This window comes from Ambystoma mexicanum (genome assembly GCF_040938575.1).
Source record: "Ambystoma mexicanum isolate Mex_15411 chromosome 12 unlocalized genomic scaffold, UKY_AmexF1_1 Mex_chr12_unloc.1, whole genome shotgun sequence".
Lineage (NCBI taxonomy): Eukaryota > Metazoa > Chordata > Amphibia > Caudata > Ambystomatidae > Ambystoma > Ambystoma mexicanum.
Window position 1 is genome coordinate 7,264,106 of NW_027182322.1, and position 20,651 is coordinate 7,284,756.

The window sequence follows — 20,651 nt, forward strand, 5'->3', positions numbered from 1 at the left end:
GCCGTGATCGTATAGTGGTTAGTACTCTGCGTTGTGGCCGCAGCAACCTCGGTTCGAATCCGAGTCACGGCATTGCGGTGAGGCAATGTCACGGCAGTTGGGCAGATATTTTAGAATTTCCATTAATACATTGGCAATCTCTGTGGAGGACTGAAACAATTCGATATGTCCTGTTACTGTTATGAACCTTTTGTTTCTTTAATGCTCTTTGCACACTTTTTCATCGGGTGACTGTAATGTATTTCAACCAAATCTAATTAAGAGCGCATTATGTGGTGACATTTGCAGTACATGAAACATTATAACACTGCCATTTACGTCAATAACCACTAGTTTGATTAAGACATATGTATTGCAGCGACAGTATTTCCCAGTTACAAATGGGAATAAAAACAACATCCGCGAGGGATTGAACCAACGACATTTAAATGATGTTGCCAATGGAGCGCGTTACAGAGAGCGCAAAGTCCCGCCTTTACAGTCACACGCTGATGATAATACAGATGTTTAAATAAACAGGCAAATCTGTGGACTTGTGGTCTTTCTACATTGGGACTCATAGTCTAGTCCTAGGCTATTGTAGGCACTGGCGTATCTTTTAGTGGAATGAGAGGCATTCTGTAGTCGCGTGAAAGGACCTTTCAAGTCAATCTGATCTGTATTGTCCTGTGAAAAAAAGCGTTCTTAGACACAGTGAGGAGTTTTTGGGGATAATGGGAAAATCATTTCCAACTAAATGACAGGAATTTCTTATTCCAATCATGAGGTGTGCTAGGCATTTTAATACTGTGGCGGAAAGAGAGAGAGTATAACAGTCATTATAAATAAAGGGCCAAGGAAGTGACAGTTTATAGAAGGAACAATTTGCACATAGTTTTAGAATGTGGTCAGGAGGAGGACAATGTGCTTACACATATGAAACATTAGAAGGTAGACATTATGGAAGCACATATATTTCTTTATTTTTATTGTATTTGGGGAGAGGGGGTTAATATAGCACGTCCAATGTGGAAAAGTGCTTTCCATAGCACCTTGCAGGTGGGCGACATCTAGAGCTGTGCAGTAGCCACCCATGCCCCAGACGTCAAAGAGAACAAGAAGTTACATATGTTGGAAGTGAGGGTGAGACATTGAGGAGATATGATCCCCGTATGAAGCCGAGAAAAGGAGGAGGCGTGAACGTGCATCCATGTATGCAGGCGAGAAGGGAAGGAGCATTGGTCATGCATCCCTGCATGAGGGTGAGACAGGGAGGAGATATGATCCCCGTATGAAGCCGAGAGAAGGAGGAGGCGTGAACGTGCATCCATGTATGCGGGCGAGACAGGAAGGAGCATTGGTCATGCATCCCTGCATGAGGGTGAGACAGGGAGGAGATATGATCCCCGTATGAAGCCGAGAGAAGGAGGAGGCGTGAACGTGCATCCATGTATGCAGGCGAGAAGGGAAGGAGCATTGGTCATGCATCCCTGCATGAGGGTGAGACAGGGAGGAGATATGATCCCTGTATGAAGCCGAGAGAAGGAGGAGGCGTGAACGTGCATCCATGTATGCGGGCGAGACGGGAAGGAGCATTGGTCATGCATCCCTTCCCGAGGGTGAGACAGGGAGGAGATAAAATCCCTGTATGAAGCCGAGAGAACGAGGAGACATGAACGTGCATCCATGTATGCGGGCGAGAAGGGAAGGAGCATTGGTCATGCATCCCTGCATGAGGGTGAGACAGGGAGAAGATAAAATCCCTGTATGAAGCCAAGAGAACGAGGCGGCATGAACATGCATCCTTGTATGCAGGTGTGACATGGAGTCATCATGAACATGCATCCCTTTATAAGGACATAACATGGAGGACGCATGAACATGAATGCCTGAATTTTATGGTGGTGGCATTCGGGTGATTTGGCACGTGCAATTGGCAAAGAGCACTTCTCCTGTGCAAAAAAATAAATTTACTATTAGCACCCCGGAGGGAGCCTCTGCACTTCTTATAGGGAGAAAACTCTGCAATGGAAGGGGACAGGGTCAATAACAGCTGTAAACTCTCACAAGACCATCACTGCTCTCACACTTTCCTGCTCTCAGGCTGCGGGCCATTATCGGCCCTGGCTGCCGCACCATTGCCAGGTTTGTGTAACTATATTATTTCTAATTGGTTCCACTTTGATGACTTTCATTTGGATTCTGACTTGATTATTGAGATCTTAAATAAGTGACTGGGGATCAGGTGTCCACTTATTCTCATGGATAACATCACAACCAACCTTTAATTCAAACATGAGTCATGACATCACAGATGGAGTACAGCTTATGATAGAGGTGGAACGTCACATTGTAGCAGCCCAAGTAGCTCGCCGTGATCGTATAGTGGTTAGTACTCTGCGTTGTGGCCGCAGCAACCTCGGTTCGATTCCGAGTCACGGCATTGCGGTGAGGCAATGTCATGGCAGTTGGGCAGATATTTTAGAATTTCCATTAATACATTGGCAATCTCTGTGGAGGACTGAAACAATTCGATATGTCCTGTTACTGTTATGAACCTTTTGTTTCTTTAATGCTCTTTGCACACTTTTTCATCGGGTGACTGTAATGTATTTCAACCAAATCTAATTAAGAGCGCATTATGTGGTGACATTTGCAGTACATGAAACATTATAACACTGCCATTTACGTCAATAACCACTAGCTTGATTAAGACATATGTATTGCAGCGACAGTATTTCCCAGTTACAAATGGGAATAAAAACAACATCCGCGAGGGATTGAACCAACGACATTTAACTGATGTTGCCAATTGAGCGCGTTACAGAGAGCGCGAGGTCCCGCCTTTACAGTCACACGCTGATGATAATACAGATGTTTAAATAAACAGGCATATCTGTGGACTTGTGGTCTTTCTACATTGGGACTCATAGTCTAGTCCTAGGATATTGTAGGCACTGGCGTATCTTTTAGTGGAATGAGAGGCATTCTGTAGTCGCGTGAAAGGACCTTTCAAGTCAATCTGATCTGTATTGTCCTGTGAAAAAAAGCGTTCTTAGACACAGTGAGGAGTTTTTGGGGATAATGGGAAAATCATTTCCAACTAAATGACAGGAATTTCTTAGTCCAATCATGAGGTGTGCTAGGCTTTTTTATACTGTGGCGGAAAGAGAGAGAGTATAACAGTCATTATAAATAAAGGGCCAAGGAAGTGACAGTTTATGGAAGGAACAATTTGCACATAGTTTTAGAATGTGGTCAGGAGGAGGACAATGTGCTTACACATATGAAACATTAGAAGGTAGACATTATGGAAGCACATATATTTCTTTATTTTTATTGTATTTGGGGAGAGGGGGTTAATATAGCACGTCCAATGTGGAAAAGTGCTTTCCATAGCAACTTGCAGGTGGGCGACATCTAGATCTGTGCAGTAGCCACCCATGCCCCAGACGTCAAAGAGAACAAGAAGTTACACATGTTGGAAGTGAGGGTGAGACATTGAGGAGATATGATCCCCGTATGAAGCCGAGAGAAGGAGGAGGCGTGAACGTGCATCCATGTATGCAGGCGAGAAGGGAAGGAGCATTGGTCATGCATCCCTGCATGAGGGTGAGACAGGGAGGAGATATGATCCCCGTATGAAGCCGAGAGAAGGAGGAGGCTTGAACGTGCATCCATGTATGCGGGCGAGACAGGAAGGAGCGTTGGTCATGCATCCCTGCATAAGGGTGAGACAGGGAGGAGATATGATCCCCGTATAAAGCCGAGAGAAGGAGGAGGCGTGAACGTGCATCCATGTATGCAGGCGAGAAGGGAAGGAGCATTGGTCATGCATCCCTGCATGAGGGTGAGACAGGGAGGAGATATGATCCCCGTATGAAGCCGAGAGAAGGAGGAGGCGTGAACGTGCATCCATGTATGCGGGCGAGACAGGAAGGAGCATTGGTCATGCATCCCTGCATGTGGGTGAGACAGGGAGGAGATATGATCCCCGTATGAAGCCGAGAGAAGGAGGAGGCGTGAACATGCATCCATGTATGCGGGCGAGACGGGAAGGAGCATTGGTCATGCATCCCTTCCGGAGGGTGAGACAGGGAGGAGATAAAATCCCCGTATGAAGCCGAGAGAACGAGAAGACATGAACGTGCATCCATGTATGCGGGCGAGAAGGGAAGGAGCATTGGTCATGCATCCCTGCATGAGGGTGAGACAGGGAGGAGATAAAATCCCTTTATGAAGCCAAGAGAACGAGGCGGCATGAACATGCATCCTTGTATGCAGGTGTGACATGGAGTCATCATGAACATGCATCCCTTTATAAGGACATAACATGGAGGACGCATGAACATGAATGCCTGAATTTTATGGTGGTGGCCTTCGGGTGATTTGGCACGTGCAATTGGTGAAGAGCACTTCTCCTGCGCAAAAAAATAAATGTACTATTAGCACCCCGGAGGGAGCCTCTGCACTTCTTATAGGGAGAAAACTCTGCAATGGAAGGGGAAAGGTTCAATAACAGCTGTAAACTCTCACAAGACCATCACTGCTCTCACACTTTCCTGCTCTCAGGCTGGCGGGCCATTATCGGCCCTGGCTGCCGCACCATTGCCAGGTTTGTGTAACTATATTATTTCTAATTGGCTCCACTTTGATGACTTTCATTTGGATTCTGACTTGATTATTGAGATCTTAAATAAGTGACTGGGGATCAGGTGTCCACTTATTCTCATGGATAACATCACAACCAACCTTTAATTCAAACATGAGTCATGACATCACAGATGGAGTACAGCTTATGATAGAGGTGGAACATCACATTGTAGCTGCCCAAGTAGCTCGCCGTGATCGTATAGTGGTTAGTACTCTGCGTTGTGGCCGCAGCAGAGGCAATGTCACGGCAGTTGGGCAGATATTTTAGAATTTCCATTAACACATTGGCAATCTCTGTGGAGGACTGAAACAATTCGATATGTCCTGTTACTGTTATGAACCTTTTGTTTCTTTAATGCTCTTTGCACACTTTTTCATCGGGTGACTGTAATGTATTTCAACCAAATCTAATTAAGAGCGCATTATATGGTGACATTTGCAGTACATGAAACATTATAACACTGCCATTTACGTCAATAACCACTAGCTTGATTAAGACATATGTATTGCAGCGACAGTATTTCCCAGTTACAAATGGGAATAAAAACAACATCCGCGAGGGATTGAACCAACGACATTTAACTGATGTTGCCAATGGAGCGCGTTACAGAGAGCGCAAAGTCCCGCCTTTACAGTCACACGCTGATGATAATACAGATGTTTAAATAAACAGGCATATCTGTGGACTTGTGGTCTTTCTACATTGGGACTCATAGTCTAGTCCTAGGCTATTGTAGGCACTGGCGTATCTTTTAGTGGAATGAGAGGCATTCTGTAGTCGCGTGAAAGGACCTTTCAAGTCAATCTGATCTGTATTGTCCTGTGAAAAAAAGCGTTCTTAGACACAGTGAGGAGTTTTTGGGGATAATGGGAAAATCATTTCCAACTAAATGACAGGAATTTCTTAGTCCAATCATGAGGTGTGCTAGGCATTTTTATACTGTGGCGGAAAGAGAGAGAGTATAACAGTCATTATAAATAAAGGGCCAAGGAAGTGACAGTTTATGGAAGGAACAATTTGCACATAGTTTTAGAATGTGGTCAGGAGGAGGACAATGTGCTTACACATATGAAACATTAGAAGGTAGACATTATGGAAGCACATATATTTCTTTATTTTTATTGTATTTGGGGATGTATTTGGGTAGAGGGTGTTAATATAGCACGTCCAATGTGGAAAAGTGCTTTCCATAGCACCTTGCAGGTGGGCGACATCTAGAGCTGTGCAGTAGCCACCCATGCCCCAGACGTCAAAGAGAACAAGAAGTTACACATGTTGGAAGTGAGGGTGAGACATTGAGGAGATATGATCCCTGTATGAAGCCGAGAAAAGGAGGAGGCGTGAACGTGCATCCATGTATGCAGGCGAGAAGGGAAGGAGCATTGGTCATGCATCCCTGCATGAGGGTGAGACAGGGAGGAGATATGATCCCCGTATGAAGCCGAGAGAAGGAGGAGGCGTGAACGTGCATCCATGTATGCGGGCGAGACAGGAAGGAGCATTGGTCATGCATCCCTGCATGAGGGTGAGACAGGGAGGAGATATGATCCCCGTATGAAGCCGAGAGAAGGAGGAGGCGTGAACGTGCATCCATGTATGCAGGCGAGAAGGGAAGGAGCATTGGTCATGCATCCCCTCATGAGGGTGAGACAGGGAGGAGATATGATCCCCGTATGAAGCCGAGAGAAGGAGGAGGCGTGAACGTGCATCCATGTATGCGGGCGAGACGGGAAGGAGCATTGGTCATGCATCCCTTCCCGAGGGTGAGACAGGGAGGAGATAAAATCCCCGTATGAAGCCGAGAGAACGAGGAGACATGAACGTGCATCCATGTATGCAGGCGAGAAGGGAAGGAGCATTGGTCATGCATCCCTGCATGAGGGTGAGACAGGGAGAAGATAAAATCCCTGTATGAAGCCAAGAGAACGAGGCGGCATGAACATGCATCCTTGTATGCAGGTGTGACATGGAGTCATCATGAACATGCATCCCTTTATAAGGACATAACATGGAGGACGCATGAACATGAATGCCTGAATTTTATGGTGGTGGCCTTCGGGTGATTTGGCACGTGCAATTGGCGAAGAGCACTTCTCCTGCGCAAAAAAATAAATTTACTATTAGCACCCCGGAGGGAGCCTATGCACTTCTTATAGGGAGAAAACTCTGCAATGGAAGGGGAGAGGGTCAATAACAGCTGTAAACTCTCACAAGACCATCACTGCTCTCACACTTTCCTGCTCTCAGGCTGGCGGGCCATTATCGGCCCTGGCTGCCGCACCATTGCCAGGTTTGTGTAACTATATTATTTCTAATTGGCTCCACTTTGATGACTTTCATTTGGATTCTGACTTGATTATTGAGATCTTAAATAAGTGACTGGGGATCAGGTGTCCACTTATTCTCATGGATAACATCACAACCAACCTTTAATTCAAACATGAGTCATGACATCAAAGATGGAGTACAGCTTATGATAGAGGTGGAACGTCACATTGTAGCAGCCCAAGTAGCTCGCCGTGATCGTATAGTGGTTAGTACTCTGGTGGCCGCAGCAAACTCGGTTCGAATCAGAGTCACGGCGTTGCGGTGAGGCAATGTCACGGCAGTTGGGCAGATATTTTAGAATTTCCATTAATACATTGGCAATCTCTGTGGAGGACTGAAACAATTCGATATGTCCTGTTACTGTTATGAACCTTTTGTTTCTTTAATGCTCTTTGCACACTTTTTCATCGGGTGACTGTAATGTATTTCAACCAAATCTAATTAAGAGCGCATTATGTGGTGACATTTGCAGTACATGAAACATTATAACACTGCCATTTACGTCAATAACCACTAGTTTGATTAAGACATATGTATTGCAGCGACAGTATTTCCCAGTTACAAATGGGAATAAAAACAACATCCGCGAGGGATTGAACCAACGACATTTAAATGATGTTGCCAATGGAGCGCGTTACAGAGAGCGCAAAGTCCCGCCTTTACAGTCACACGCTGATGATAATACAGATGTTTAAATAAACAGGCAAATCTGTGGACTTGTGGTCTTTCTACATTGGGACTCATAGTCTAGTCCTAGGCTATTGTAGGCACTGGCGTATCTTTTAGTGGAATGAGAGGCATTCTGTAGTCGCGTGAAAGGACCTTTCAAGTCAATCTGATCTGTATTGTCCTGTGAAAAAAAGCGTTCTTAGACACAGTGAGGAGTTTTTGGGGATAATGGGAAAATCATTTCCAACTAAATGACAGGAATTTCTTATTCCAATCATGAGGTGTGCTAGGCATTTTAATACTGTGGCGGAAAGAGAGAGAGTATAACAGTCATTATAAATAAAGGGCCAAGGAAGTGACAGTTTATAGAAGGAACAATTTGCACATAGTTTTAGAATGTGGTCAGGAGGAGGACAATGTGCTTACACATATGAAACATTAGAAGGTAGACATTATGGAAGCACATATATTTCTTTATTTTTATTGTATTTGGGGAGAGGGGGTTAATATAGCACGTCCAATGTGGAAAAGTGCTTTCCATAGCACCTTGCAGATGGGCGACATCTAGAGCTGTGCAGTAGCCACCCATGCCCCAGACGTCAAAGAGAACAAGAAGTTACATATGTTGGAAGTGAGGGTGAGACATTGAGGAGATATGATCCCCGTATGAAGCCGAGAAAAGGAGGAGGCGTGAACGTGCATCCATGTATGCAGGCGAGAAGGGAAGGAGCATTGGTCATGCATCCCTGCATGAGGGTGAGACAGGGAGGAGATATGATCCCCGTATGAAGCCGAGAGAAGGAGGAGGCGTGAACGTGCATCCATGTATGCGGGCGAGACAGGAAGGAGCATTGGTCATGCATCCCTGCATGAGGGTGAGACAGGGAGGAGATATGATCCCCGTATGAAGCCGAGAGAAGGAGGAGGCGTGAACGTGCATCCATGTATGCAGGCGAGAAGGGAAGGAGCATTGGTCATGCATCCCTGCATGAGGGTGAGACAGGGAGGAGATATGATCCCTGTATGAAGCCGAGAGAAGGAGGAGGCGTGAACGTGCATCCATGTATGCGGGCGAGACGGGAAGGAGCATTGGTCATGCATCCCTTCCCGAGGGTGAGACAGGGAGGAGATAAAATCCCCGTATGAAGCCGAGAGAACGAGGAGACATGAACGTGCATCCATGTATGCGGGCGAGAAGGGAAGGAGCATTGGTCATGCATCCCTGCATGAGGGTGAGACAGGGAGAAGATAAAATCCCTGTATGAAGCCAAGAGAACGAGGCGGCATGAACATGCATCCTTGTATGCAGGTGTGACATGGAGTCATCATGAACATGCATCCCTTTATAAGGACATAACATGGAGGACGCATGAACATGAATGCCTGAATTTTATGGTGGTGGCATTCGGGTGATTTGGCACGTGCAATTGGCAAAGAGCACTTCTCCTGTGCAAAAAAATAAATTTACAATTAGCACCCCGGAGGGAGCCTCTGCACTTCTTATAGGGAGAAAACTCTGCAATGGAAGGGGACAGGGTCAATAACAGCTGTAAACTCTCACAAGACCATCACTGCTCTCACACTTTCCTGCTCTCAGGCTGCGGGCCATTATCGGCCCTGGCTGCCGCACCATTGCCAGGTTTGTGTAACTATATTATTTCTAATTGGTTCCACTTTGATGACTTTCATTTGGATTCTGACTTGATTATTGAGATCTTAAATAAGTGACTGGGGATCAGGTGTCCACTTATTCTCATGGATAACATCACAACCAACCTTTAATTCAAACATGAGTCATGACATCACAGATGGAGTACAGCTTATGATAGAGGTGGAACGTCACATTGTAGCAGCCCAAGTAGCTCGCCGTGATTGTATAGTGGTTAGTACTCTGCGTTGTGGCCGCAGCAACCTCGGTTCGATTCTGAGTCACGGCATTGCGGTGAGGCAATGTCATGGCAGTTGGGCAGATATTTTAGAATTTCCATTAATACATTGGCAATCTCTGTGGAGGACTGAAACAATTCGATATGTCCTGTTACTGTTATGAACCTTTTGTTTCTTTAATGCTCTTTGCACACTTTTTCATCGGGTGACTGTAATGTATTTCAACCAAATCTAATTAAGAGCGCATTATGTGGTGACATTTGCAGTACATGAAACATTATAACACTGCCATTTACGTCAATAACCACTAGCTTGATTAAGACATATGTATTGCAGCGACAGTATTTCCCAGTTACAAATGGGAATAAAAACAACATCCGCGAGGGATTGAACCAACGACATTTAACTGATGTTGCCAATTGAGCGCGTTACAGAGAGCGCGAGGTCCCGCCTTTACAGTCACACGCTGATAATAATACAGATGTTTAAATAAACAGGCATATCTGTGGACTTGTGGTCTTTCTACATTGGGACTCATAGTCTAGTCCTAGGATATTGTAGGCACTGGCGTATCTTTTAGTGGAATGAGAGGCATTCTGTAGTCGCGTGAAAGGACCTTTCAAGTCAATCTGATCTGTATTGTCCTGTGAAAAAAAGCGTTCTTAGACACAGTGAGGAGTTTTTGGGGATAATGGGAAAATCATTTCCAACTAAATGACAGGAATTTCTTAGTCCAATCATGAGGTGTGCTAGGCTTTTTTATACTGTGGCGGAAAGAGAGAGAGTATAACAGTCATTATAAATAAAGGGCCAAGGAAGTGACAGTTTATGGAAGGAACAATTTGCACATAGTTTTAGAATGTGGTCAGGAGGAGGACAATGTGCTTACACATATGAAACATTAGAAGGTAGACATTATGGAAGCACATATATTTCTTTATTTTTATTGTATTTGGGGAGAGGGGGTTAATATAGCACGTCCAATGTGGAAAAGTGCTTTCCATAGCAACTTGCAGGTGGGCGACATCTAGATCTGTGCAGTAGCCACCCATGCCCCAGACGTCAAAGAGAACAAGAAGTTACACATGTTGGAAGTGAGGGTGAGACATTGAGGAGATATGATCCCCGTATGAAGCCGAGAGAAGGAGGAGGCGTGAACGTGCATCCATGTATGCAGGCGAGAAGGGAAGGAGCATTGGTCATGCATCCCTGCATGAGGGTGAGACAGGGAGGAGATATGATCCCCGTATGAAGCCGAGAGAAGGAGGAGGCTTGAACGTGCATCCATGTATGCGGGCGAGACAGGAAGGAGCGTTGGTCATGCATCCCTGCATAAGGGTGAGACAGGGAGGAGATATGATCCCCGTATGAAGCCGAGAGAAGGAGGAGGCGTGAACGTGCATCCATGTATGCGGGCGAGACAGGAAGGAGCATTGGTCATGCATCCCTGCATGTGGGTGAGACAGGGAGGAGATATGATCCCCGTATGAAGCCGAGAGAAGGAGGAGGCGTGAACATGCATCCATGTATGCGGGCGAGACGGGAAGGAGCATTGGTCATGCATCCCTTCCTGAGGGTGAGACAGGGAGGAGATAAAATCCCCGTATGAAGCCGAGAGAACGAGAAGACATGAACGTGCATCCATGTATGCGGGCGAGAAGGGAAGGAGCATTGGTCATGCATCCCTGCATGAGGGTGAGACAGGGAGGAGATAAAATCCCTTTATGAAGCCAAGAGAACGAGGCGGCATGAACATGCATCCTTGTATGCAGGTGTGACATGGAGTCATCATGAACATGCATCCCTTTATAAGGACATAACATGGAGGACGCATGAACATGAATGCCTGAATTTTATGGTGGTGGCCTTCGGGTGATTTGGCACGTGCAATTGGTGAAGAGCACTTCTCCTGCGCAAAAAAATAAATGTACTATTAGCACCCCGGAGGGAGCCTCTGCACTTCTTATAGGGAGAAAACTCTGCAATGGAAGGGGAAAGGTTCAATAACAGCTGTAAACTCTCACAAGACCATCACTGCTCTCACACTTTCCTGCTCTCAGGCTGGCGGGCCATTATCGGCCCTGGCTGCCGCAGCATTGCCAGGTTTGTGTAACTATATTATTTCTAATTGGCTCCACTTTGATGACTTTCATTTGGATTCTGACTTGATTATTGAGATCTTAAATAAGTGACTGGGGATCAGGTGTCCACTTATTCTCATGGATAACATCACAACCAACCTTTAATTCAAACATGAGTCATGACATCACAGATGGAGTACAGCTTATGATAGAGGTGGAACATCACATTGTAGCTGCCCAAGTAGCTCGCCGTGATCGTATAGTGGTTAGTACTCTGTGTTGTGGCCGCAGCAACCTCGGTTCGGATCCGAGTCACGGCATTGCGGTGAGGCAATGTCACGGCAGTTGGGCAGATATTTTAGAATTTCCATTAATACATTGGCAATCTCTGTGGAGGACTGAAACAATTCGATATGTCCTGTTACTGTTATGAACCTTTTGTTTCTTTAATGCTCTTTGCACACTTTTTCATCGGGTGACTGTAATGTATTTCAACCAAATCTAATTAAGAGCGCATTATGTGGTGACATTTGCAGTACATGAAACATTATAACACTGCCATTTACGTCAATAACCACTAGCTTGATTAAGACATATGTATTTCAGCGACAGTATTTCCCAGTTACAAATGGGAATAAAAACAACATCCGCGAGGGATTGAACCAACGACATTTAACTGATGTTGCCAATGGAGCGCGTTGCAGAGAGCGCGAGGTCCCGCCTTTACAGTCACACGCTGATGATAATACAGATGTTTAAATAAACAGGCATATCTGTGGACTTGTCGTCTTTCTACATTGGGACTCATAGTCTAGTCCTAGGCTATTGTAGGCACTGGCGTATCTTTTAGTGGAATGAGAGGCATTCTGTAGTCGCGTGAAAGGACCTTTCAAGTCAATCTGATCTGTATTGTCCTGTGAAAAAAAGCGTTCTTAGACACAGTGAGGAGTTTTTGGGGATAATGGGAAAATCATTTCCAACTAAATGACAGGAATTTCTTAGTCCAATCATGAGGTGTGCTAGGCTTTTTTATACTGTGGCGGAAAGAGAGAGAGTATAACAGTCATTATAAATAAAGGGCCAAGGAAGTGACAGTTTATGGAAGGAACAATTTGCACATAGTTTTAGAATGTGGTCAGGAGGAGGACAATGTGCTTACACATATGAAACATTAGAAGGTAGACATTATGGAAGCACATATATTTCTTTATTTTTATTGTATTTGGGGAGAGGGGGTTAATATAGCACGTCCAATGTGGAAAAGTGCTTTCCATAGCACCTTGCAGGTGGGCGACATCTAGAGCTGTGCAGTAGCCACCCATGCCCCAGACGTCAAAGAGAACAAGAAATTACACATGTTGGAAGTGAGGGTGAGACATTGAGGAGATATGATCCCCGTATGAAGCCGAGAAAAGGAGGAGGCGTGAACGTGCATCCATGTATGCAGGCGAGAAGGGAAGGAGCATTGGTCATGCATCCCTGCATGAGGGTGAGACAGGGAGGAGATATGATCCCCGTATGAAGCCCAGAGAAGGAGGAGGCTTGAACGTGCATTCATGTATGCGGGCGAGACAGGAAGGAGCATTGGTCATGCATCCCTGCATGAGGGTGAGACAGGGAGGAGATATGATCCCCGTATGAAGCCGAGAGAAGGAGGAGGCGTGAACGTGCATCCATGTATGCGGGCGAGACAGGAAGGAGCATTGGTCATGCATCCCTGCATGAGGGTGAGACAGGGAGGAGATATGATCCCCGTATGAAGCCGAGAGAAGGAGGAGGCGTGAACGTGCATCCATGTATGCGGGCGAGACGGGAAGGAGCATTGGTCATGCATCCCTTCCCGAGGGTGAGACAGGGAGGAGATAAAATCCCTGTATGAAGCCGAGAGAACGAGGAGACATGAACGTGCATCCATGTATGCGGGCGAGAAGGGAAGGAGCATTGGTCATGCATCCCTGCATGAGGGTGAGACAGGGAGGAGATAAAATCCCTGTATGAAGCCAAGAGAACGAGGCGGCATGAACATGCATCCTTGTATGCAGGTGTGACATGGAGTCATCATGAACATGCATCCCTTTATAAGGACATAACATGGAGGACGCATGAACATGAATGCCTGAATTTTATGGTGGTGGCCTTCGGGTGATTTGGCACGTGCAATTGGTGAAGAGCACTTCTCCTGCGCAAAAAAATAAATTTACTATTAGCACCCCGGAGGGAGCCTCTGCACTTCTTATAGGGAGAAAACTCTGCAATGGAAGGGGACAGGGTCAATAACAGCTGTAAACTCTCACAAGACCATCACTGCTCTCACACTTTCCTGCTCTCAGGCTGGCGGGCCATTATCGGCCCTGGCTGCCGCACCATTGCCAGGTTTGTGTAACTATATTATTTCTAATTGGCTCCACTTTGATGACTTTCCTTTGGATTCTGACTTGATTATTGAGATCTTAAATAAGTGACTGGGGATCAGGTGTCCACTTATTCTCATGGATAACATCACAACCAACCTTTAATTCAAACATGAGTCATGACATCACAGATGGAGTACAGCTTATGATAGAGGTGGAACGTCACATTGTAGCAGCCCAAGTAGCTCGCCGTGATCGTATAGTGGTTAGTGCTCTGTGTTGTGGCCGCAGCAACCTCGGTTCGAATCCGAGTCACGGCATTGTGGTGAGGCAATGTCACGTCACGGCAGTTGGGCAGATATTTTAGAATTTCCATTAATACATTGGCAATCTCTGTGGAGGACTGAAACAATTCGATGTCCTGTTACTGTTATGAACCTTTTGTTTCTTTAATGCTCTTTGCACACTTTTTCATCGGGTGACTGTAATGTATTTCAACCAAATCTAATCAAGAGCGCATTATGTGGTGACATTTGCAGTACATGAAACATTATAACACTGCCATTTACGTCAATAACCACTAGCTTGATTAAGACATATGTATTGCAGCGACAGTATTTCCCAGTTACAAATGGGAATAAAAACAACATCCGCGAGGGATTGAACCAACGACATTTAACTGATGTTGCCAATGGAGCGCGTTACAGAGAGCGCGAGGTCCCGCCTTTACAGTCACACGATGATGATAATACAGATGTTTAAATAAACAGGCATATCTGTGGACTTGTGGTCTTTCTACATTGGGACTCATAGTCTAGTCCTAGGCTATTGTAGGCACTGGCGTATCTTTTAGTGGAATGAGAGGCATTCTGTAGTCGCGTGAAAGGACCTTTCAAGTCAATCTGATCTGTATTGTCCTGTGAAAAAAAGCGTTCTTAGACACAGTGAGGAGTTTTTGGGGATAATGGGAAAATCATTTCCAACTAAATGACAGGAATTTCTTAGTCCAATCATGAGGTGTGCTAGGCATTTTTATACTGTGGCGGAAAGAGAGAGAGTATAACAGTCATTATAAATAAAGGGCCAAGGAAGTGACAGTTTATGGAAGGAACAATTTGCACATAGTTTTAGAATGTGGTCAGGAGGAGGACAATGTGCTGACACATATGAAACATTAGAAGGTAGACATTATGGAAGCACATATATTTCTTTATTTTTATTGTATTTGGGGAGAGGGGGTTAATATAGCACGTCCAATGTGGAAAAGTGCTTTCCATAGCACCTTGCAGGTGGGCGACATCTAGAGCTGTGCAGTAGCCACCCATGCCCCAGACGTCAAAGAGAACAAGAAGTTACACATGTTGGAAGTGAGGGTGAGACATTGAGGAGATATGATCCCCGTATGAAGCCGAGAAAAGGAGGAGGCGTGAACGTGCATCCATGTATGCAGGCGAGAAGGGAAGGAGCATTGGTCATGCATCCCTGCATGAGGGTGAGACAGGGAGGAGATATGATCCCCGTATGAAGCCGAGAGAATGAGGAGGCGTGAACGTGCATCCATGTATGCGGGCGAGACAGGAAGGAGCATTGGTCATGCATCCCTGCATGAGGGTGAGACAGGGAGGAGATATGATCCCCGTATGAAGCCGAGAGAAGGAGGAGGCGTGAACGTGCATCCATGTATGCAGGCGAGAAGGGAAGGAGCATTGGTCATGCATCCCTGCATGAGGGTGAGACAGGGAGGAGATATGATCCCCGTATGAAGCCGAGAGAAGGAGGAGGCGTGAACGTGCATCCATGTATGCGGGCGAGACGGGAAGGAGCATTGGTCATGCATCCCTTCCCGAGGGTGAGACAGGGAGGAGATAAAATCCCCGTATGAAGCCAAGAGAAGGAGGAGGCGTGAACGTGCATCCATGTATGCAGGCGAGAAGGGAAGGAGCATTGGTCATGCATCCCTGCATGAGGGTGAGACAGGGAGGAGATATGATCCCCGTATGAAGCCGAGAGAAGGAGGAGGCGTGAACGTGCATCCATTTATGCGGGTAAGACAGGAAGGAGCATTGGTCATGCATCCCTGCATGAGGGTGAGACAGGGAGGAGATATGATCCCCGTATGAAGCCGAGAGAAGGAGGAGGCGTGAACGTGCATCCATGTATGCGGGCGAGACGGGAAGGAGCATTGGTCATGCATCCCTTCCTGAGGGTGAGACAGGGAGGAGATAAAATCCCCGTATGAAGCCGAGAGAACGAGAAGACATGAACGTGCATCCATGTATGCGGGCGAGAAGGGAAGGAGCATTGGTCATGCATCCCTGCATGAGGGTGAGACAGGGAGGAGATAAAATCCCTTTATGAAGCCAAGAGAACGAGGAGGCATGAACATGCATCCTTGTATGCAGGTGTGACATGGAGTCATCATGAACATGCATCCCTTTATAAGGACATAACATGGAGGACGCATGAACATGAATGCCTGAATTTTATGGTGGTGGCCTTCGGGTGATTTGGCACGTGCAATTGGCAAAGAGCACTTCTCCTGTGCAAAAAAATAAATTTACTATTAGCACCCCGGAGGGAGCCTCTGCACTTCTTATAGGGAGAAAACTCTGCAATGGAAGGGGACAGGGTCAATAACAGCTGTAAACTCTCACAAGACCATCACTGCTCTCACACTTTCCTGCTCTCAGGCTGGCGGGCCATTATCGGCCCTGGCTGCCGCACCATTGCCAGGTTTGTGTAACTATATTATTTCTAATTGGCTCCACTTTGATGACTTTCATTTGGATTCTGACTTGATTATTGAGATCTTAAATAAGTGACTGGGGATCAGGTGTCCACTTATTCTCATGGATAACATCACAACCAACCTTTAATTCAAACATGAGTCATGACATCACAGATGGAGTACAGCTTATGATAGACGTGGAACGTCACATTGTAGCAGCCCAAGTAGCTCGCCGTGATTGTATAGTGGTTAGTACTCTGCATTGTGGCCGCAGCAACCTCGTTTCGAATCGGAGTCACGGCAGTTGGGCAGATATTTTACAATTTCCATTCATACATTGGCAATCTCTGTGGAGGACTGAAACAATTCGATATGTCCTGTTACTGTTATGAACCTTTTGTTTCTTTAATGCTCTTTGCACACTTTTTCATCGGGTGACTGTAATGTATTTCAACCAAATCTAATTAAGAGCGCATTATGTGGTGACATTTGCAGTACATGAAACATTATAACACTGCCATTTACGTCAATAACCACTAGCTTGATTAAGACATATGTATTGCAGCGACAGTATTTCCCAGTTACAAATGGGAATAAAAACAACATCCGCGAGGGATTGAACCAACGACATTTAACTGATGTTGCCAATGGAGCGCGTTACAGAGAGCGCGAGGTCCCGCCTTTACAGTCACACGCTGATGATAATACAGATGTTTAAATAAACAGGCATATCTGTGGACTTGTGGTCTTTCTACATTGGGACTCATAGTCTAGTCCTAGGCTATTGTAGGCACTGGCGTATCTTTTAGTGGAATGAGAGGCATTCTGTAGTCGCGTGAAAGGACCTTTCAAGTCAATCTGATCTGTATTGTCCTGTGAAAAAAAGCGTTCTTAGACACAGTGAGGAGTTTTTGGGGATAATGGGAAAATCATTTCCAACTAAATGACAGGAATTTCTTAGTCCAATCATGAGGTGTGCTAGGCTTTTTTATACTGTGGCGGAAAGAGAGAGAGTATAACAGTCATTATAAATAAAGGGCCAAGGAAGTGACAGTTTATGGAAGGAACAATTTGCACATAGTTTTAGAATGTGGTCAGGAGGAGGACAATGTGCTTACACATATGAAACATTAGAAGGTAGACATTATGGAAGCACATATATTTCTTTATTTTTATTGTATTTGGGGAGAGGGGGTTAATATAGCACGTCCAATGTGGAAAAGTGCTTTCCATAGCACCTTGCAGGTGGGCGACATCTAGATCTGTGCAGTAGCCACCCATGCCCCAGACGTCAAAGAGAACAAGAAGTTACACATGTTGGAAGTGAGGGTGAGACATTGAGGAGATATGATCCCCGTATGAAGCCGAGAGAAGGAGGAGGCGTGAACGTGCATCCATGTATGCAGGCGAGAAGGGAAGGAGCATTGGTCATGCATCCCTGCATGAGGGTGAGACAGGGAGGAGATATGATCCCCGTATGAAGCCGAGAGAAGGAGGAGGCGTGAACGTGCATCCATGTATGCGGGCGAGACAGGAAGGAGCGTTGGTCATGCATCCCTGCATGAGGGTGAGACAGGGAGGAGATATGATCCCCGTATGAAGCCGAGAGACGGAGGAGGCGTGAACGTGCATCCATGTATGCAGGCGAGAAGGGAAGGAGCATTGGTCATGCATCCCTGCATGAGGGTGAGACAGGGAGGAGATATGATCCCCGTATGAAGCCGAGAGAAGGAGGAGGCGTGAACGTGCATCCATGTATGCGGGCGAGACAGGAAGGAGCATTGGTCATGCATCCCTGCATGAGGGTGAGACAGGGAGGAGATATGATCCCCGTATGAAGCCGAGAGAAGGAGGAGGCGTGAACGTGCATCCATGTATGCGGGCGAGACGGGAAGGAGCATTGGTCATGCATCCCTTCCTGAGGGTGAGACAGGGAGGAGATAAAATCCCTGTATGAAGCCGAGAGAAAGAGAAGACATGAACGTGCATCCATGTATGCGGGTGAGAAGGGAAGGAGCATTGGTCATGCATCCCTGCATGAGGGTGAGACAGGGAGGAGATAAAATCCCTTTATGAAGCCAAGAGAACGAGGCGGCATGAACATGCATCCTTGTATGCAGGTGTGACATGGAGTCATCATGAACATGCATCCCTTTATAAGGACATAACATGAAGGACGCATGAACATGAATGCCTGAATTTTATGGTGGTGGCCTTCGGGTGATTTGGCACGTGCAATTGGCAAAGAGCACTTCTCCTGTGCAAAAAAATAAATGTACTATTAGCACCCCGGAGGGAGCCTCTGCACTTCTTATAGGGAGAAAACTCTGCAATGGAAGGGGACAGGGTCAATAACAGCTGTAAACTCTCACAAGACCATCACTGCTCTCACACTTTCCTGCTCTCAGGCTGGCGGGCCATTATCGGCCCTGGCTGCCGCACCATTGCCAGGTTTGTGTAACTATATTATTTCTCATTGGCTCCACTTTGATGACTTTCATTTGGATTCTGACTTGATTATTGAGATCTTAAATAAGTGACTGGGGATCAGGTGTCCACTTATTCTCATGGATAACATCACAACCAACCTTTAATTCAAACATGAGTCATGACATCACAGATGGAGTACAGCTTATGATAGAGGTGGAACGTCACATTGTAGCAGCCCAAGTAGCTTGCCGTGATCGTATAGTGGTTAGTAGCAACCTCGTTTCGAATCCGAGTCACGGCAGTTGGGTAGATATTTTACAATTTCCATTAATACATTGGCAATCTCTGTGGAGGACTGAAACAATTCGATATGTCCTGTTACTGTTATGAACCTTTTGTTTCTTTAATGCTCTTTGCACACTTTTTCATCGGGTGACTGTAATGTATTTCAACCAAATCTAATTAAGAGCGCATTATGTGGTGACATTTGCAGTACATGAAACATTATAACACTGCCATTTACGTCAATAACCACTAGCTTGATTAAGACATATGTATTGCAGCGACAGTATTTCCCAGTTACAAATGGGAATAAAAACAACATCCGCGAGGGATTGAACCAACGACATTTAACTGATGTTGCCAATGGAGCGCGTTACAGAGAGCGCGAGGTCCCGCCTTTACAGTCACACGCTGATGATAATACAGATGTTTAAATAAACAGGCATATCTGTGGACTTGTGGTCTTTCTACATTGGGACTCATAGTCTAGTCCTAGGCTATTGTAGGCACTGGCGTATCTTTTAGTGGAATGAGAGGCATTCTGTAATCGCGTGAAAGGACCTTTCAAGTCAATCTGATCTGTATTGTCCTGTGAAAAAAAGCGTTCTTAGACACAGTGAGGAGTTTTTGGGGATAATGGGAAAATCATTTCCAACTAAATGACAGGAATTTCTTAGTCCAATCATGAGGTGTGCTAGGCTTTTTTATACTGTGGCGGAAAGAGAGAGAGTATAACAGTCATTATAAATAAAGGGCCAAGGAAGTGACAGTTTATGGAAGGAACAATTTGCACATAGTTTTAGAATGTGGTCAGGAGGAGGACAATGTGCTTACACATATGAAACATTAGAAGGTAGACATTATGGAAGCACATATATTTCTTTATTTTTATTGTATTTGGGGTGAGGGGGTTAATATAGCACGTCCAATGTGGAAAAGTGCTTTCCATAGCAACTTGCAGGTGGGCGACATCTAGATCTGTGCAGTAGCCACCCATGCCCCAGATGTCAAAGAGAACAAGAAGTTACACATGTTGGAAGTGAGGGTGAGACATTGAGGAGATATGATCCCCGTATGAAGCCGAGAGAAGGAGGAGGCGTGAACGTGCATCCATGTATGCAGGCGAGAAGGGAAGGAGCATTGGTCATGCATCAATGCATGAGGATGAGACAGGGAGGAGATATGATCCCCGTATGAAGCCGAGAGAAGGAGGAGGCTTGAACGTGCATCCATGTATGCGGGCGAGACAGGAAGGAGCGTTA

At 45.8% G+C, this 20,651-nt stretch overlaps 3 non-coding genes across 3 annotated transcripts; all 3 read left to right on the forward strand.

Moving 5' to 3' along the window:
• TRNAH-GUG (transfer RNA histidin (anticodon GUG)) lies at nt 1-72 on the forward strand. The gene has a single exon. It is a non-coding gene; the product is annotated as a tRNA-His (tRNA).
• Nucleotides 73-2,350: 2,278 nt separating this feature from the next.
• TRNAH-GUG (transfer RNA histidin (anticodon GUG)) lies at nt 2,351-2,422 on the forward strand. Its single transcript has one exon. It is a non-coding gene; the product is annotated as a tRNA-His (tRNA).
• An 11,775-nt stretch (nt 2,423-14,197) lies between these two features.
• TRNAH-GUG (transfer RNA histidin (anticodon GUG)) lies at nt 14,198-14,269 on the forward strand. The gene has a single exon. It is a non-coding gene; the product is annotated as a tRNA-His (tRNA).
• The last annotated feature ends 6,382 nt before the right edge of the window (nt 14,270-20,651 follow it).